Below are 18874 nucleotides of genomic sequence, written 5' to 3' on the forward strand. Positions count from 1 at the left end.
AATTTTCCTAAATAGTTATGAATATTTTTATAAATTTTATAAATTTTACAGTTTTTATGATATTTTAAAAAATATGTTCGAGATTAATCTAAATAAATAATTAATTCAAATAATCCTAAACATTCATTTCTCCAAATATACGTACTCTTTTATTTTCTTAAAACTAACAATTATTATACTTTTTAATAAATATCTATGATTACATTTATAATTTTTACAATTTTTTTAAATCTTTATAATATTTTATAATAGAAAATACATTTAGATTAAACATGAAGAGATGGACAAATTCATATAATATCGCGAAAAAAAAAATGAGAAACTATGTCATTTTTTTCTAAAATATATCGATCTATGTTGTTTTTTAGAGAAAGGAAAATGTGTCCTACAGAGCACGTTTTCACTGAACTGGCAGAGAAAGCGTACCATGTAGGGCGCGTTTTCCTCTCATCCAGAAAAATGCGTCCTACTTGGTGCATTTCTTAGGACGCATTTTTTTTATAGAATTTTTTTCTCGTTTTGAAATTAAAAATTTGTAAATTTATTTGGCATTTGATACATTTCTGAATTGTATGTAGGATGTGTTTTCTTTTATAGAATTTTTTTCTCGTTTTGAAATTAAAATTTTGTAAATTTATCCGATGTTTGAGATAAACATTGTTATAGTTTTAAAGTATGTTTGAGTTTACTAAAAGAAATTCACTTTAAAAAACACACAAACCATATACAACATTAATTTACTAAATTTTCATTTAAATCTTTCAAGAATTACAATGTTTGTAGCATGACCCGACATATTCAAAATCCTTAACTTAAAAACTTATGTACATGCATCCTAATTGTAGTAAACAAGATATATATATATATATATATATATATATATATATATATATTAAATAAGTGTAAATTGTGAATGTAAAACAAAGTAAATAACTTCGGAAAATTACAATTATACATAATCGTCGATCCCCCAAATGTGTGCCACAACTGAGTGCACGTTGGGTATGCCTAGGGTTCCGTCGCACAGTTTGGGTTGGCAACTCCATTGGGATTTCGGCCTCATCATCATATGGACGTCGAGGTTGATCTTCAGCCTCGTCTCTTCCCTCTATGGATGACTGCAACCGTGTCCCAACCACCTGTAGTGCATCCTCCCTGGCCGAGTTGGCATTTGCAAAGACTACCTAGCTTGGAAAAACAATGATGATAGGGGTGTTTACGACACTATCGGTGGACCACTATATGGTTTCACATGGGGCAATGGAGCATGGGGCGTGTAATACGATGCAGGGGGTGACGGTCATGCGAAATATATCACTAGAGGTGTCGGTGCAAGAAATTATTGTGCTTGTTGAGGTGCATGTGTTAAATAAATTGGTGATGATTGTGTTGGTGTAACAGCCTAATTTTGGGCCTAGTCGGAATAATGGTTTTGAGACCACAAATCTGACATAGTAAAATTCATTTTTATTATATTTTTTGGTCTAAAATTTTATGGAATTGTTTTGTGAAAATCTTGTTCGAAAATTTTGACGTTTGGGCACTCAATTTAGTCAAAAGGACTAAGTTGTAAATAGTGCAAAACTTGAGTTCTAGATGCTAGAGGTGTCAAATTGCTATGAAATCTTAAATTGGAGGTCCTTAAATGGTAATTAGACCATTGGTTAATTTGTTGGACAAAAATGGACATGAAATGGGTGAAATAGAATATTTTTAAGTTAGGGGCAATTTGGTCATTTAGTAATTAAATATTAAATAAACAAAATAAAAGCCAAATTTTGCTCATCTTCAACCCCTTCGCCAAATTTTTTAAAGACCACCATGGCTAGGGTTTTTTTCAAGCTTTCCAAGCTTCATGGTAAGTTCGTTCTTTCCCCGTTTTTAATGATTTTCATGTTTTTGAAATCCTTGTAACATGATCTACCTATTTCTACCATTTATTTAAGATATGATGAAAGTCTAGGGTTTGACCCATGTTATAAATTTGTATATTTTGATTTTTAATGGTATATTATGCATGTCTATGATTAGAGAAACAACTTTTGCTAAGTGATTTTCGGTGAAAATGCCTAAAATGACTAAATTGTAAAAGTTATAAAATATGTAGCAAAAGTGTGTTTTAATGAGAATTGTGGGCTGTTATCATTATGAAAATGATTCGGCTAGGCTTGTATGTTAAATAAATTGAATAAATTTCATGTTCCGAGCTTAGGGGCAAAAATATAAATATGTGAAACTTTAGGGGTAAAAATGTAATTTTTCATGATGTTATTGTAACGCCCTCACGCCGGAGACCGTCGCCAGAGTCGAGCTTGAGGTGTTACTAAACTTAATTCATTAATTTAATAGCTCAAATAATTTATTTTTAAAATTTCCAGACAAGCTGGCCAACTGCATCACAGTCGCTTAAAAATTCATATCTCGAGTTCTGAAACTCTAAATTAATATCTGTAAATTTTTCCTAAAACTAGACTCATATATCTATTTAATAATTTTTTTCTAGAATTTTTGATCAAGCCAATTAGTACAGTTTATTAGCTAAAGTCTCCCCAATTTCAGGGTTCGACTACTCTGACCCCTGTGTATTACAAATAAGATATCTCCCTGTACAGAGTTTCAATGACTATACTGTTTGTTTCTTATAAAACTAGACTCAATAAGGATTTCATACATGTAAGATAAAACTCCTAATTGTTTTTTTAAAATTTATAGTGAACTTTTAAAGTCAGAATAGGGGATATAAAGATCACTCTGATCACTCTGACCCTGTTCCACCAAAACTTAAATATCTCACAAAATATAACTCATATACCTGTTTTGTTCCATCCATATGAAAATAGACTCATCAAGATTCAATTTCATCACTTACTCATCATTTAATTCCATTTATACTATTTTTAGTGATTTTTCAAATTTACATCATTGCTGCTGTTAGATTCTATTTTATGGCAAATTTTACTTTACTATATATTTTCATGGACTAAATAGCATTTTAAACATACATAACATCAAATATGACTTAGATTGGTCATTCTAATGGCTAATCATTTACAAACCCTTTTCTTGCCAAACCATAGCCATATCATAAAATCATTTACACAAAGTGAGTATTTTGCCATACATGCCACATTCAAAACACACAAATCATTTTACCAATTTAGACCTTCGGATAGTGTGGACGAATCTTCGACCTATCCCGATTCTCAAGCTGGCTGGTCAACAACTACAATGAATGAAAAGAAGGGGTAACCATAGATGCTTAGTAAGTTCACATGCAAATAGCAAGTAACATAATCATGAAATTCCACATAAAACATCATTTGCATAAACAACACCAAGACATTCATGTTTCATTTGCATTTAATATCTTTCTACTATTTTCATCATACCAAGTTCTCAACCCGAGGATTTAAGCACGTACCTGTCAAATTTTCTCATTCACCACACTTACCAATATGTCACCTTCGTTTTAGGCATCCGTCTCATTCACTTAAGATTCACCCGTTGAACACATCGGAATATAATTCGAATACGCGGATTTCATGAACATAAGTGTCATACCCGCAGCTAGACAAACTCAATAGCCTGCGAAACTTATGTAGCCAAGCTACCATGTAACCCGCCCAAAAGTGAACTCGGACTCAACTCAACGAGATCTGGCGTTCGCATCCATAAGTGAGCTCGGACTTAACTCAACGAGTTCGGATGCCTAGTTACATCTCACGAACTCGGACTCAACTCAACGAGTTCGGAACTCAAGTATCCTAGTGACATGTCACTTGTATTCTAATCTATTCCTAAGGTTCAAAAGGGATTTTTCCTTGATCTCACATCTTTGCCGTCTTCCACGGAATATCGGAACCGATACTCGGTGATAGTTCATACTCATCAAGTAATTCACATAATTACATATTATTCAACAATAACCACAAAACATAACATTTCATGATAATAATAAGCATCATATCATATAAACAACATTAAATTGCTCAAAATGACAATTATGTTACTACATTTACACATGAACTTACCTCGATACAAAATATTAGCAATCGAGCCTATTCTAAGTAAACTTTGTTTTTCCCTCGATCGCGAACTGAATCTCATTTCCCTTGATCTATAATGCCAAATTAATCTTATTTAATACATATATTGATCAAAACAGCATTTAATACGAAATTTGACAAAATTACATTTTTGCCCCTAAACTTTTGCATAATTACACTTTTGCCCCTAGGCTCGGGAATTAAACTTCATCCCTTATTCTTATGTTTTATGACATGCTGATCATTTTTCCCTTCTATGGCAGCATCAAATTCACACTCTAACATGTACTTATGACTATTAGGTATTTTTACCGATTAAGCCCCTTTTGTTTTCGCTTAAAACCGAGTAGCACAAGTTGTATAACATAATTTAAAACATCATATTCTATCATAAAACACCAAAATACACAAATTTAACCTATGGGTTTTTTTCCAAATATGAACCCTAGGTTGAATTATTGCTAGCATAAGTTAATTCGAGCTACTGGGATTTCAAAACCATAAAAATCATTAAAAACGGGGCATGAAATCACTTACTATGAAGCTTGAAAGTTGAAGAAACCCTAGCTATGGGGAGAGATAAAATTCGGCAGCAACAATATGGAGAAGATGATCATTTTGTGTTATTTTTCCCATTTTATTTCATTTAATATACAAATGACCAAAATGCCCTTACTACTAAACTTTCCAAAAATTCCATCCATGTCCAATTTTTTGTCCATAGACTTAGAAATTGGTCAAATTTCTATTTAAGACCTCCTCATTAACATTCCAAAGAAATTTCATACTAAAAACTCCTAGAATGCAAATTTTGCAAATTATTCGATTTAGTCCCTAATTTCAATTTAAGCACCTTAGGCATAGGATTTCATCACGAAATTTTCACACAATCATCCAATCATATCATAAACATCAAAATAATTATAAAATAATTATTTTTATCTCGGATTTGTGGTCACGAAACTACTATTTCGATTTGGCCCTAATTCAGGATATTATAGTTATTTTTGCGTCACATTGAATAATGTGACTAATAAGTGAGCTAAATTTGATATTATAGATCAATAAAAATGAAGTTCGAGTCTAGATTGGGAGAAAAACAAATATTGGAAAAATAGGTCCTTTTCGCCATTGTCGCATTCGAGGTAAGTTCATGTGTAAATGATGCAATGTTGTATCATGTTTTAATACTTTATTAATGTATGAATTTTTATGTTTAATTTTTATAATGAGTATATGAACGATATCATGGTCAATGAGAATGACATTGTGAACGAGTTCGACGAAAATGTGACATCGAGAAAATCTCGTTTGAACCTTAGGAATAATTTAAGATACAATGTAACATGTCACTAGGAACTATATGAGTTGAGCTTATGAGATATGTGATATGTGTTTATGTGAATCCGGGTACTAGTCTTGTACGTTCTACTGGTGGCTAGGTAGGCTGGCATGTGTTACGGGTACCTGTCAGCTTGTGTGAGCTACCCGTGTAATTACGTCCTGACTGTCGGCTTGTGTGAGTAGGCCCATGATTAGCCCGAGAGCGAGCATTTATGTGATATGAAATATGAGGTAGCTTTGGCTACATATGTGGCACTCATATGCAAAGACTTTCCGTGTATCTGATTGGTATTCCAAGTGTTCAACGGGTAATATAAAGTTTATGTCAGATGTGAAAGGATATGATTATGTTACGAAATTGTACAGGTATGTACAGAAATTCAATTGAGTATGGAATTCATGAATGGTGAGTTCATGAGCATTGTGATAATGTTATTGTGTTAACCTTATGAATAATGGTATATGTGTATATATGTCTATATGTATGGTAAGAATTGTTGATGTTTATGAATTGGACTTTTAGGCCAAATTGAATTGAAATGTGGTATGTTGTATTTCACTTGAAAATGATTCATTGAATATGAGCAAAACGAAAAGATTGGCATGATTTGTATATATCTAATTAATGTGCAAGTTTGCCATGAAGTTTGAAATGATTTGTTAATTATTGTAACATATTATAATGAGAAAGATTACGATTGCCAGGCTAATGCCAAGACATGTTGAATTATGGTCATAAATTGAAAAGGGTAATCAAGGTGATTGAATAAATTATAATTACGAGACTTAATGAAATTTACACTATCTTGTGATCATCTTGTTGGAATGGTAAATTTATGGCATAAGTTGCTTATTATTTACATATGAACTTACTAAGCTATATAGCTTGCCCCCTCTTCCTTTCCCATATCTTATAGGGTTGTATGCTAGCTCGGGTTGGAGATCATTGGAGATGTTATCACACTATCAAGCTATCATCGTTGATAAAAATGAATACAAATCTCTTAAGTTTATGGCATGTATAGGGACTTAGTCATTTGTGAATGTGTCATTATGATTTAGCCAAAGGAATTGGCTTGTAATGGTTAAGGGTTTGATGTAATGTGAAGCCATGTAAATGGGCTTATATCGGTTAATTGTTTGTAAGCCTATAACTTTATTCATATGCATATGCTAATGTCTTTTGATGTGGCTTGTATTTATTTGATATATGATGGATTGCGGTTTATGGCCTAAAGACCTAATGGTTAAATATGGCCAAATAGTCTTATGATTGAATGTGATTTAGAATGAATTGAATTGGTAGTATAATGCTATTAGCAAGATGGATGTGGGTATGTGAATGAAATGTTATTGGTTGTTTTTGGTTGGCTAATGCATTTAAATGCTTAAGATTGTACCAAGGAAGTTGTGTTTTAGTATGTGCATGTGAGAGTAGCAAATGGCTTGGTAAATAGCCATTTTCTGGCCACACGGGCAGAGACACAGCCGTGTGAAGGACACGGCCCAGGGACATGGGCGTGTGCCCAGGGAATGTAAAGCCTGCACTAAATTTTCGAAATTTAATTCGTCACACGCCTAAGCACACGGGCGTGTGACTTGGCCATATGACCCTATTTTGCTGATGACGTCATAAATAGAGAGTTACACAGGCTGAGGACACGGGCGTGTGACCCTCCAAAATAAGAAAATTTTCTAAGTGTTGTAAAAGTTCTGAAAGTTCTTGGTTGAGCCTCAAACCATACCCAATGTATGTTTTGGGCCTCCAGGGCCCATATAAGGGACGATATGCATGTGAATGAAAAGTTTTAAATTTGGACAGAATTCATGTCTTAGTTTTGTATGATTATGTGAGTTTATGTTCGGTAACACCTCGTACCCTGTTCCAGCATCGAATACGGGTAAGGTGTGTTACAGTTGGTGCAAGGAATGATCGCGCATGCTGTAGTGCTTGTGTAAAATAAACTGGTGATAATTGTGTTGGTGCAAGGAATGATTGCACGTGTTGTGATGTAGGTGTAAAATAAATTGGTGTGTGTTGTGATGATGGTGTAAAATAAAATGGGTTAGTAACAGGAATAAATGAACCATACTGACCGAGAGGTTGCACGGGAACCGGGACTGCATGTGCATGTGGAGCAGATGTTGATTTGTCCGCGGCATGTCCTCCCAACCTGAGATTGATGGGCCCTCGTCTTTTCCTCTTACGCTGACGTTGACTACTCTCATTTCTGAAGCTGGAAGTAGATATGGCTTCCCGCGATGCCTAAACCAATCCATGTAATTCGAAGATGTCACCAACTCTGGCGTCAGATACGGTTCACGCGTTGGCAAGTAATCGTACTATGCTGCCTCAACTCGACATACTTCTTGTGGAATGTGGTCCAATCTTCATCCGGACTCCCCCGCATGTCAATCTTGTGCAGGTCATCGAGCTCCTGAGGTTGTTGTGGAATAAGTTTCGTACACCTGAACTATCGCATCACCCGATTAGATTCATGGATCTCAATCATTGCAAAAATGACCAATGGCACACTTTCACGTGCCAGATGCTTCGGTTGGCCAAAAATTCCTCCGGGACACATTCTTGAATCCTCAGATCCGCGTATAGCATCCATACAAACTGCATTACAAATTTATAAATTTCAACAAGTGGATAATATTTAATTTCAAGTGCTAGAATAAAAAATTGATAACTATGAAATTCATAAACTAACCTCCTCGATTTCTTAATCTAAAGCTAGTCGAATGTCCTCGAGCTCGGTCGATATACCGCTATGGCTCACGGGGTTGTTCCACCTATTTTAAAAAATTATATTATGTAACAGCCCGATTTTAGCTAAATCAGAACAGTGGTTTTGAGACCACAAATTTGATGTCATAAAATTATTTTAATATTATTTTATGTGTTACAGCATGATAGCATGTATGTGTGAAAATTTCATGAGCTAATTTTATCGTTTAATTGCTCAATTTGAGAAAAAAGACTTAATCGCGTAAAATGCAAAAGTTGCATTGTAACACCCCGAACCCGAGACCATCGCCGGTGTCGGACACGAGGGGTTAACAAGCCAAATCCACATATTGCACCCACCAATTTGACATTTCCAGACAGGCTGGAAATCTGCGTCACTGTCACCTTAAAAATCATATCTCGAATTTCAAAACTCGGAAACTGATTCCGTAAATTTTCCCTGAATTTAGACTCATATATCCATCCATGGATTTATTTTTAGAATTTTTGGTCGGGCCAATTGGTACAGTTTATTAGTAAAAGTCACCCATATTACAGGGATCAACTGCTCTGACCTTCGCGCGTTACAACTTGAATATCTCCCTGTACAGGGCTTTAATACTGGTGCCGTTTGTTTCTAATGAAACTAGACTCAAAATGGAATCTGCACATATAAGGCATGACTTCTAATTCTTTCTGCATAATTTATAGTAAATTTTTAAAGTCGCGACAGGGGACCCAGAAACCGTTCTGGCCCTGTCTCACAATAGCTTTAATATCTCTTAACATGTAACTCCTATGACCGTTTCGTTTCTTCCATATGAAAGTAGACTCATCAAGGTTCATTTACATAACTTATTAACTATTTAATACCATTCCTACAAATTTTGGTGATTTTTCAAAACCACACCACTGCTGCTGCCAGCATCTGTTTTCAAGGTAACCATTACCTATTTCATGATTTCCACGATTCAATTGGCCCTTTTGCATACATAGCACAAAGTGTGATCACGATTAACCATTCCAATGGCTAATCTTTTCAAACAATTCCATACCCCATAATGATCATCATACAAACGATTATAGAATCATACTAAAACGATATAAGCCATTTTCGCATGGCTATCCAAGCTTACACAAAACCAAAAGGTACATGACCTTCAACAATAGGGTAGTCCTATACATGCCATTTCAAAGTTCAACCAAAATTATACCAAAATGGAGGCTTTGATAGTGTAGATGACTTCGACTTTAATGATCCCGAATCCGATCGCTAACGAGCAAAATCTATAAAACAGAGAGCCAAAGCAACGGGGTAAGCATTTTTTTATGCTTAGTAAGTCTCAAGCAATAAAATCAGCTTTAACTAAAGCATTACATTCACATAGCCAAATGAATCATTTCATTAATACACATTCACATAATCATACTTACTTCACACTTCATCATTATACACTTTCACAAGATATCAACCAATTCAATAGCTGAAAACTCGTTAGTCGATTGAGCGAATGTTACTCAAACATATCGACTTTTCCAATGCACATATAAACATACCTTATTCTTTGGGCTTTTCGAGCATACTAATTAAATTTATTACAGCAACCAACGCTCACCTCCAGCCCAAGCTTCTTCGGAATACAACCGGATATAACCACATGCACGAATGCCTTCGGGTCTTAGCCCGGATAGAACGACTTGCACAAATGCCTTCGGGTATTAGCCCGGATTTAACAACTTGCACGAATGCCTTCGGGTCTTAGCCCGGATGTAGTCACTAGCACAATTGCCTTCGGGTCTTAACCCGGATATAATTACTAGCATAAATGTCTTCGGGACTTAGCCCGGATATCATTCAATTGCTCATGCACACATATACATCAATAATCATTACACATCCATATTTCATTTTCGTTACTAAGGCTCAAACACAAACATATCACTAGCATAATCGCCTTCGGGACTTAGCCCGGGTATCATTCAAATACTCATACACACATAAATCAATAATCATTACACATCCATATTTCATTTCACATAATTCGAGTAGGGTCATTTCTTGAGGACTTACCTCGGATGTCGTCGGACGGCTTCAACGGCTATTCGACCACTTTTTCCTTCCCTTTATCGGATTTAGCTCCCTTTGCTCTTGAGCTTAACGAATACAAGTAGAAGTATTCAATATTTTTATCAATAATGTTTACTTGTCAATCACATTCGCATCTCATATCATCTCGCTTTATTATAATTTATCATTCAACCTTTAAACCAAAACGCCATTATATGACCACATATACATACATCCATATATTTAAGCTCAAGAATTTTAATATAACATCAAGTGCTCAAATTACTCATGTGGTCGATTATACATGGTCATAATACACAAAAATCAAAAATAAATTCCAAGATTTTCACATCATATATGTACTAAGTCAATACGTTGGCCAAGTTCACATACATTCTTCAACAATTCCTTCTTTAAACAAACACATCTAAGCCTTCCTTTCATATTATCAATTCCAACCATATACATTATTCAAGTATAACATTTTCATATTCGCAATAGTATTACACATAATAGCCGATTCTTCTTACTTTGTATTTATGCATCTACTTGATCATTCGCTTAGTTCAAGCACCCATACACCAAGATTCATCAAGTTTAGCATGAAACATAACCTTAATCCTCAATAACCATTATGGCCAAAAGTTCTAGTCACCCCAAAATCACAATTTCTAACATGGGTCACCTAAAAAATACTTGGTAACTAGCTCAATTTCATCTAAAATTTCAAGGATTCATATGAATTTCTCACCTTATTTATGGCTTAAAACCAAATGGTTGCTCTCTTTTCTCCCTTAGAATCGCCAAGAAGAATCAAGAACAAAGACTTGTTTCTTTCACCCATTTCTAATTATTCCTTAAATCATAAAGGCAACAACCATTTCCCTAAACATCTTCCATGGTGAACACTTGTATTACTACCACCTTCAAAATTTTTGACATGGGCAAGTAAAGGACTTAGTAACTAGCTTCATATATGCAAAGATTTCAAAGACTAACATGGATTCCATACCTTAGTTCAAGCTCAAGTGACCGAATGCTAACTCTTCCCTTTTCTTCTTGAAGGATCGGCTAAGCTAGGAGGAAGATGAACCAAACTTTTTTTTTCTTTGCTCAATACACGGCAATGGGGAGGGGCAACCATACATACCCATTTTTTTTCTTTTCTTCCTACTAACACCAATATAATAACCATTCTAACATCAACCATTAGCAAAACATGTTGGAAACATGTTCCTTTGCCTATAATTTGTCATGGCCTACCACTAACCTTAGGAAATGGGATAATTGACATGCAACTCCATTTATTTCACTTCATGCATTATTAGGCCACTTAAAAATTCACCTATCACATTTTCAAGTCCTAACACATGGGTCCTTTCTTATAAATTAGCACCTAATTAATAAAAATCAAGACACGAAATATTTACGCATACAAATTCCACATACAATAAGCACAGAATATAACACCTAATTATTCTTGTGACTCGGTTTTGTGGTCCCGAAACCACTCTCCGACTAGGGTCACATTAGGGGTGTCACATGCATACTATTTGTTAAAGTGCTTAATTGGTAGTGTTAATGGACATTAATTGCCACGATTTATATAACATCCTTAACCCGTATCCATTGCCGGAATAGGGCTACGAGGCATTAGCGATCAAATATAGCATACAACATACATTTCTCATACATGAATCCGTTATTACATAAACATTAATCAAACATAATCATAATGTCCCTTATAAGGTTCTATGAGACCTTAAGACATGCTTGGAAGAGGTTTGGGACTAAACCGATAACATTGAAAACTTTGGGAAACTTAGAAAATTTTCATGCATGAAGGGATCGCACGCCCGTGTGAACAGGCCATGTGCGTCACACGGCCACTAGACACGCCCGTGTCACAAGCCATGTGAAAACAGGGCATACATACTGGCTTGTACCACACAGCCGGAGACACGCCCATGTGGCTAAACTCGAGGGTATACTGGCTTGGGTCACATGGCCAGCTACACGCCCATGTGCCAGCCTATGTGTCTAAGCTATTTAACTCTCTGACTTTTTTAACTAGGATTTAGGGGTCACACGGTCGTTTCACACGCCCGTGTGCTCAACCGTGTGGCACGAAAATAGGCTTTATTTAAACCATTATTTCCACCTATCATTCATGTACCTAAAACATTCATTTGGCATCATTTCACATGCAATAGGAAACTAAAATGACCATATCATGCACATTTCATGCCATTTAAAATCTTTCCATTTCACTACTCAAATCCACAGCCAAAATCATGTCAAACAATATGCCATGACCTTAACTTCTATATGTATTTTCTCACCATCTTATTAACTATTTCATACCACAAAATCTAACAATTCATTATCTTAAAACTAAGCCACAACATGCCATTTCTCAACCATGATATATCATTGATAATTTGCTAATTGAGCAACCATATAACCATCACAACAACCATACAAAACATGTCAAAACATAAGGCAATATATATACATCTTATATCACTTACTAAATTCATAAATCTAGCCAAATCAAATGGCCAAATACACACCAACATTTACATCATATACAAGCCAAATCTCATGGCTATATTATAACTCAACATATTATCATATCACTAGCCTATACATGCCATACACCATATTAACAAAGCATCCAAAAGTACCAACAAGTAGTCGATAGTGTGATGACGGTTCCTGATGATCCCCGATGTCCAAGCTAGCTTCGATAATCTATAAAACAAGGAATTAAAAGCTTAGTAAGCCATATACAAAAAAATCTTCTTATGAATCAACACCAATTCCATAAAATAGGCAAACATGAATAAGCACATATAAATTCACAAACCTTTCCCAATGTATACATATTAAATATCACATGTGAATTCATCAAATACTTCCTTTTTCAATACTCTTATGAATCTCGTACGTACTTGCGTCACTTAACTCATTCACACATTCTTTCTCGACTTGAATTTGCACGTTGAACCTTTCAGAATAGTTAAGGATACTTAGAAATCATATATAGCTTGTACAATGCCATATCCCAGATATGGTCTTACATGTTATCACATTATCGATACTAATGTCCCAGACATGGTCTTACACGAAATCATATAATGATGTCAATGTCCCAGACATGGTCTTACACGTAATCACAATACAATGCCAATGTCCCAGAAATGGTCTTACATGTAATCATATCTCAGTAATCCTAATGTCATGACATTTGTATCCTATACTATTCCTAGGTTTGTACGGACTTTCAGATATCATAATTTCATTGATTCTTGTTCGTATTTGCTCGTTCAAAATTCATAGCAATTCAATGACAAATAAACACTTATAAATAAATTTAAAGGTATTTATTTGCGTATGAACTTACCTCGTAGTTGAAATAGAGGGGCTAGATCGATTATTCAATAATCTTTGATTTTCCCCGATCTAAATCCGATTTATTTCGTTCTTCATCTTTATACATTCAAAATTAACTCATTTATTCATCAAATCATTCAATTTAGTCCAAAAACACATATTTGGGAATTTTTACACTTTAGCCCTTAAAGTTCCACATTTTTATAATTTAGTCCCTTTTTCACAAATACACAAAATTCACACAATTTAATCCAATTTCACCATAGTAAAATTTCACATTGGCCCCTAGCTACCCAAAAATTTCATTTATTTTACATTTCAACCCCTCAATTTACAATTTTCACAATTTAATCCTTAAAATACATTTTTAGCTAAAATCACTTAACAAAACATATTAATCTAACATTTATCTTCCATTTTTCATCATCAACCATCACAAAGCACATAGATTCAACAATGGAATTTTACAAAATCACCAACAAACTCAAAATTTAGGGCACGGGCTAGCTAGTACTCAAAGCAACGATCACAAAAACGTAGAAATCATTAAAAACTAAGCAAAAACGAACTTACAATTAGCAAGAGCAATGGTCAAACCTTCAAGCCCTAGCAATGGTGTTTTTCACCTCTTAATTTGGGCTAGATGATGATAATAAGAGGAAAATAGATTTTTATTTATTTATTTTATGATTAATTACTAAATTACATATTTAACCTTAAATAAAAACCATTTAAAACATCCATTTAATGCCATTTTTTTGTCAAATTCCACTATCAATGGTATAATAACATCATAAAGACCTCTCATTTAATAAACCCTAGCAATTAAGCACTTCAAACAAGTAGAATGCAACTTTTGCATTTTACACGATTTAGTCCTTTTTCTCAAATTAAGCTATTAAACGGTAAAATTAGCTCATGAAATTTTCACACATTTATAATCACATGTTGTAAACACATAAAATAATATTAAAATAATTTTTTGACCTCATATTTGTGGTTCCAAAACCACTATTCCAATTTAGCTAAAACCAGGCTGTTACAGTTTATATGTTTTTAAAGTTTATTAACTAAGGTTAATTTAGTAAAAATGTTAATAAACATAAATTAAATAAAACAAATGCTTAATTTGTTCATATTATCATCTTTTCAACCGAAATAAAAGGAAGAAGAAAGCCATTTTAGGGCTTAAAATATTCGGCCAACTCTTAGATTGATAAGGTACAGTTTTAGCTCAATTTTTGATGATTTCTAAGTTTTGGTAATCGTTGCAACTCAATCTAGCTAGTCTGTACCTTTAATTTTCAAATTATTAAAGATTTTGAGAGTTTCCATTGTTGAATCTATGAGTTCTTTAATGTTTGATGATAGATTATGAAAGCTTGATGATAGTTTTACATGTTTTATTAAGTGATTTTTGATGAAAATGCATAATAGGGATTAAATTGTGAAATATGCAAATTGAGTGGTTGAAATGTGAAATAAATGAAAGTTGGCCTGCTAGGGACCTATATGAAATTTGGCCAAGCTTTGGTTTTGTTGAATTGTGTGAATTTTGTGTATTTGTGAAATAGGGACTAAATTGATTAAATGTGAAAGTTTAGGGGCTAATGTGTAAAAATGCTCGAATGAGTAATTTTGGACTAAATTGAATGAGTATATGAATAAATAAGTTAATATTGAATTCATATAGATCAAGAAAAATAGAATTCGGATTTAGATTGGGGGAAAAGTAAGGTTGTCAAATAGTCGATCTGATCCGTCAACTTCAAACACGAGGTAAGTTCGTATGTAACGAGCTCTATTATAATTGTATTTAAATGCTTTGATTATGCATAAATTGTAATTACTAGACTACGCACTTGTTCGACCAAGATTCGACAATGATTCGATAGTAATTCGAAATGATTCGACTATGATTTGGTATTAAAAATTCCCGGTTGAACCTTAGGAATAGTCTAAGATATTAATGACATGTCATTAGGATATTAAGTTGCCTTCGGGCCATGATATCAGCACTTTGGGTGCGAGTTATGCCTTGATTTGGCTTCAGGCTATGGTATAGGTACTCTGGGTATAAGTTCCTTGATTTGGCTACAAGCCATGGTATAGGTACTTATCGGTTGAGATCCTTGAATATCTGACTTCTATTCCGAATGGTTCAATGGGAAAATGAAAGATGTGGATCAGAATGAGATTGGTACGAGTTGGTACAAGTATGTGAGTAAAGTTTATAAACATTGAATCCATGAAATGGATGAATTCTTGGTAAGCTAGTGAATGAATGATGAAATGACTTGAGATTTAATGTATTTGTGTTATCTTGTATTTATATTGCTTGAATTAGGAATGAATAGTAAAGTTGCTCATTACATTAATACGAACTTACTAAGCTATGAAGCTTACTTTGTGTTATTTTCCTATGTTTTATAGAAAATCAAGGCTAGCTCGGATCCGAGAATCGTCGGGAACATCATCGCACTATCAAACATCTAAGTTGGTACTTTTTAGTTAAGTTTATGGTATATGGCATGTTTAGGTTAGATGTGGTATTTTGGTTGTGATTTTAGCCATGAGAATTGGCTTGTAAATGATGTTAATATTGATGTGTGTTTGGCTATTAGAAATGTCTCATAAATGTATATGTTTTGGTTGTATTTATATAGCCATAAGTGATGGCTTATCTTGGCATGTTTGGTATGAATATGGTTATGGTTTTATAGTTGCTAATGTTAGATTGATTCATGGAGTATAATGTTTGAAAAACGTTTTTGATGAAGTATGATTTTAGAAGTTGAGTTGAATAAGTATTTGGCATTAATTTGAGTACTGAATTTGGTCGAAATGGATATAGTATAATTGTGCATTTGTTGAATGATTTTGGCTACCTATTTGTGTGAAGAAATGGTACCATTTAAGTGTTTTTAGGTATGTGTCCCCTGGTGATGACATTAAAATGAAGTCAATATGCTCCACACGGTCTCATGTATGGGCGTGTGACTGGCCATGTGGTACAAGTCAATATACCCCCTAATTGGTACACGGCCTAGCACACGGGCGTGTGACCTGACCGTGTTGCATAAGTCAGTATACCCTACAGTTTTGGTATGGCCTAGAACACGACCTAGCACACGGGCATGTGTGGCCACTTCGAAGGGCACACGAGCTAGACACACAGGCGTGTGGTTGGTCGTGTGACCCAAGTCAGTATGTATGCCCCATTTCTACATGGCTTAAGACACGAGCATGTCTAGAGCTGTGTGAGACACATGGCCTGTTCACACGGGCGTGTAACCCCTGTATGTTTGAAAATTTTCTAAATTTTCAAAATTATCATATGTTATCGATTTAGTCCCGAACCACTTCTAAAGCATGTTTAAGGTCTTGTAGGCCCTAATAAGGGACAATGTGATTATGTTAAATAGTATTTGAGTATAAATGCATAAATGTATGAGTTATGTATGCTATTTGATGTATATTGATCGGTAATGCCCCGTAATCCTACTCCAACGACGGATACGGGTTAGGGGTGTTACATGTTATTTCAAAATTACAATAATAAAAATTCAAAAAAGGTAAAATTATTATCAAAAGAATTTTACCATGTTACGAGTGGAAATTCGTAAGGGCTTGCACTCAGGAGCGTAGAAATGGTAGTCGATACCATGCCCATGATTGAAGAAGGAGCATGCAACCATCTATTTTAGCTTTTCCTAGTATCGTCACTCGAAAAATTTCTATGTATAATGTCACCAACACCGCCGATCCCCAACTAAGTCGCCCCGCTTCTCTCAAGTCGGCTAATAGTAGTAGTCACTTCAAGTGTACTAGATTTCAAGATTTATCTGACATTAGCAGACCCCCTATCAACCTTAAGATGAATGCATATGTGAATTTCTCCTTTTCAACTTTGCTCGCTGAAATCTCGATAATCTCGAAGTTGTCCCCCAACCATCTCATCTTGATCCGACTACCCCTAAACCTATTGGCACCTTTCCTAGCAGTTGTTCGCATGTTGCACTCCAATCGGCACTAACAACTGGCTTTGTAATGACATCCCCGTCGACCGATAGACCAAGTTGTAAACTGACGTCCTCGAGTGAAATTGTACACTCGCCACAGGAGAGATGGAACGTGTGCGTTTCCGGTCTCTATCTCTTAACCAAAGTACTAATGAGTGAGGGATTCGGTCTCTGTGTCTTGACCAAAGCACTAACGAGTGGGGGATCCAATTTAGTCCCTCGAGCATGCGAGCCAGGTATAAAAAGCATGCATCTCGCAAGTTTCCATGAATAACCTCCAGTGCACCTTTGCCTAAGTTGTTTATGTACATCTCTAAAATTCGATTTTCGGTTTGAGTATTTAAATATAAAAAATTATTAATCTGAATAGCATAATAATTAACTATTTAAAATTAAAAATTTTGATAATATGTTCTTAACATCATAATAATTGACCGGATTAAAATTAAATAATATTTTCTTACCATGTTGGAGATGTACTTGTCATCCAAACGAATAAATTAATATGCCATCGAAGAATTAATAAAATAAAATCAAAGAACTAAGAAATTAAGAAAAACTTTGGAATTAAAAATTTAGATTAAAAATCGAGAATTGAGAATAACAAATTGAGAACAAGAAAATTGAAAATCAAACTGTAAAAATTAAAAATTAAAAATCAAGAGTTGAAAAAAAAATAAAAATTTGAGGGTTTATATAAGAAAAAAATTGTTGTTAGAATCTCATAGCCGTTAGGATTTTTGGCCATTAAGAAAAGATACGTTGGATAAAAAATGCGTCATACAAGGCACATTTTTACTAAACCGGTAAAAAAAAAAGTCACATAAAACACATTTTTTTGAATGAGAAGAAAACGCATTCTACATAATACACTTTCTCTGCCAATTCAATGTGAGACGCGTTTTCTTGATAAATTTTAAAAAAAAATTTAACAGTTTTTCCTTTCTTTTTTTCCGCATATTTATATTAATTTGCCGAAGAGATGATTATCCAAATTTAAAAAAAGGACATATTTATCTCAGATTTATTTTTAAGGCATACATATTTTTATAGTAAGTCATGACATGCCATACGTCAAGTCTGTTATTCACATTTACAATGTTAGCAGTCAAACTGACCAATCGGAAATCTCCAGTAACCGTTTTTACAAAGAACTCAATAAGTGCACTGTTTAAGGGCAATTGTTTTTTTTTTTTTAAATTTTTACAAAGGAACTTTTTGACCCTCAAACCGAAAATTGGTTTATAAATGCACGGAAGCTCAA

At 34.3% G+C, this 18874-nt stretch overlaps 1 long non-coding RNA gene across 1 annotated transcript; it reads right to left on the reverse strand.

Annotated features, from left to right (window-relative positions):
• Positions 1-9235: 9235 nt before the first annotated feature.
• LOC128295147 (uncharacterized) lies at positions 9236-10262 on the reverse strand. Its single transcript, XR_008285469.1, has 2 exons — positions 10196-10262; positions 9236-9411 (listed from the first exon to the last, which is right to left on the reverse strand). It is a non-coding gene; the product is annotated as an uncharacterized LOC128295147 (long non-coding RNA).
• Positions 10263-18874: the final 8612 nt, after the last annotated feature.

This window comes from Gossypium arboreum, chromosome 7 (assembly GCF_025698485.1).
Source record: "Gossypium arboreum isolate Shixiya-1 chromosome 7, ASM2569848v2, whole genome shotgun sequence".
NCBI classification, from domain to species: Eukaryota; Viridiplantae; Streptophyta; class Magnoliopsida; order Malvales; family Malvaceae; genus Gossypium; species Gossypium arboreum.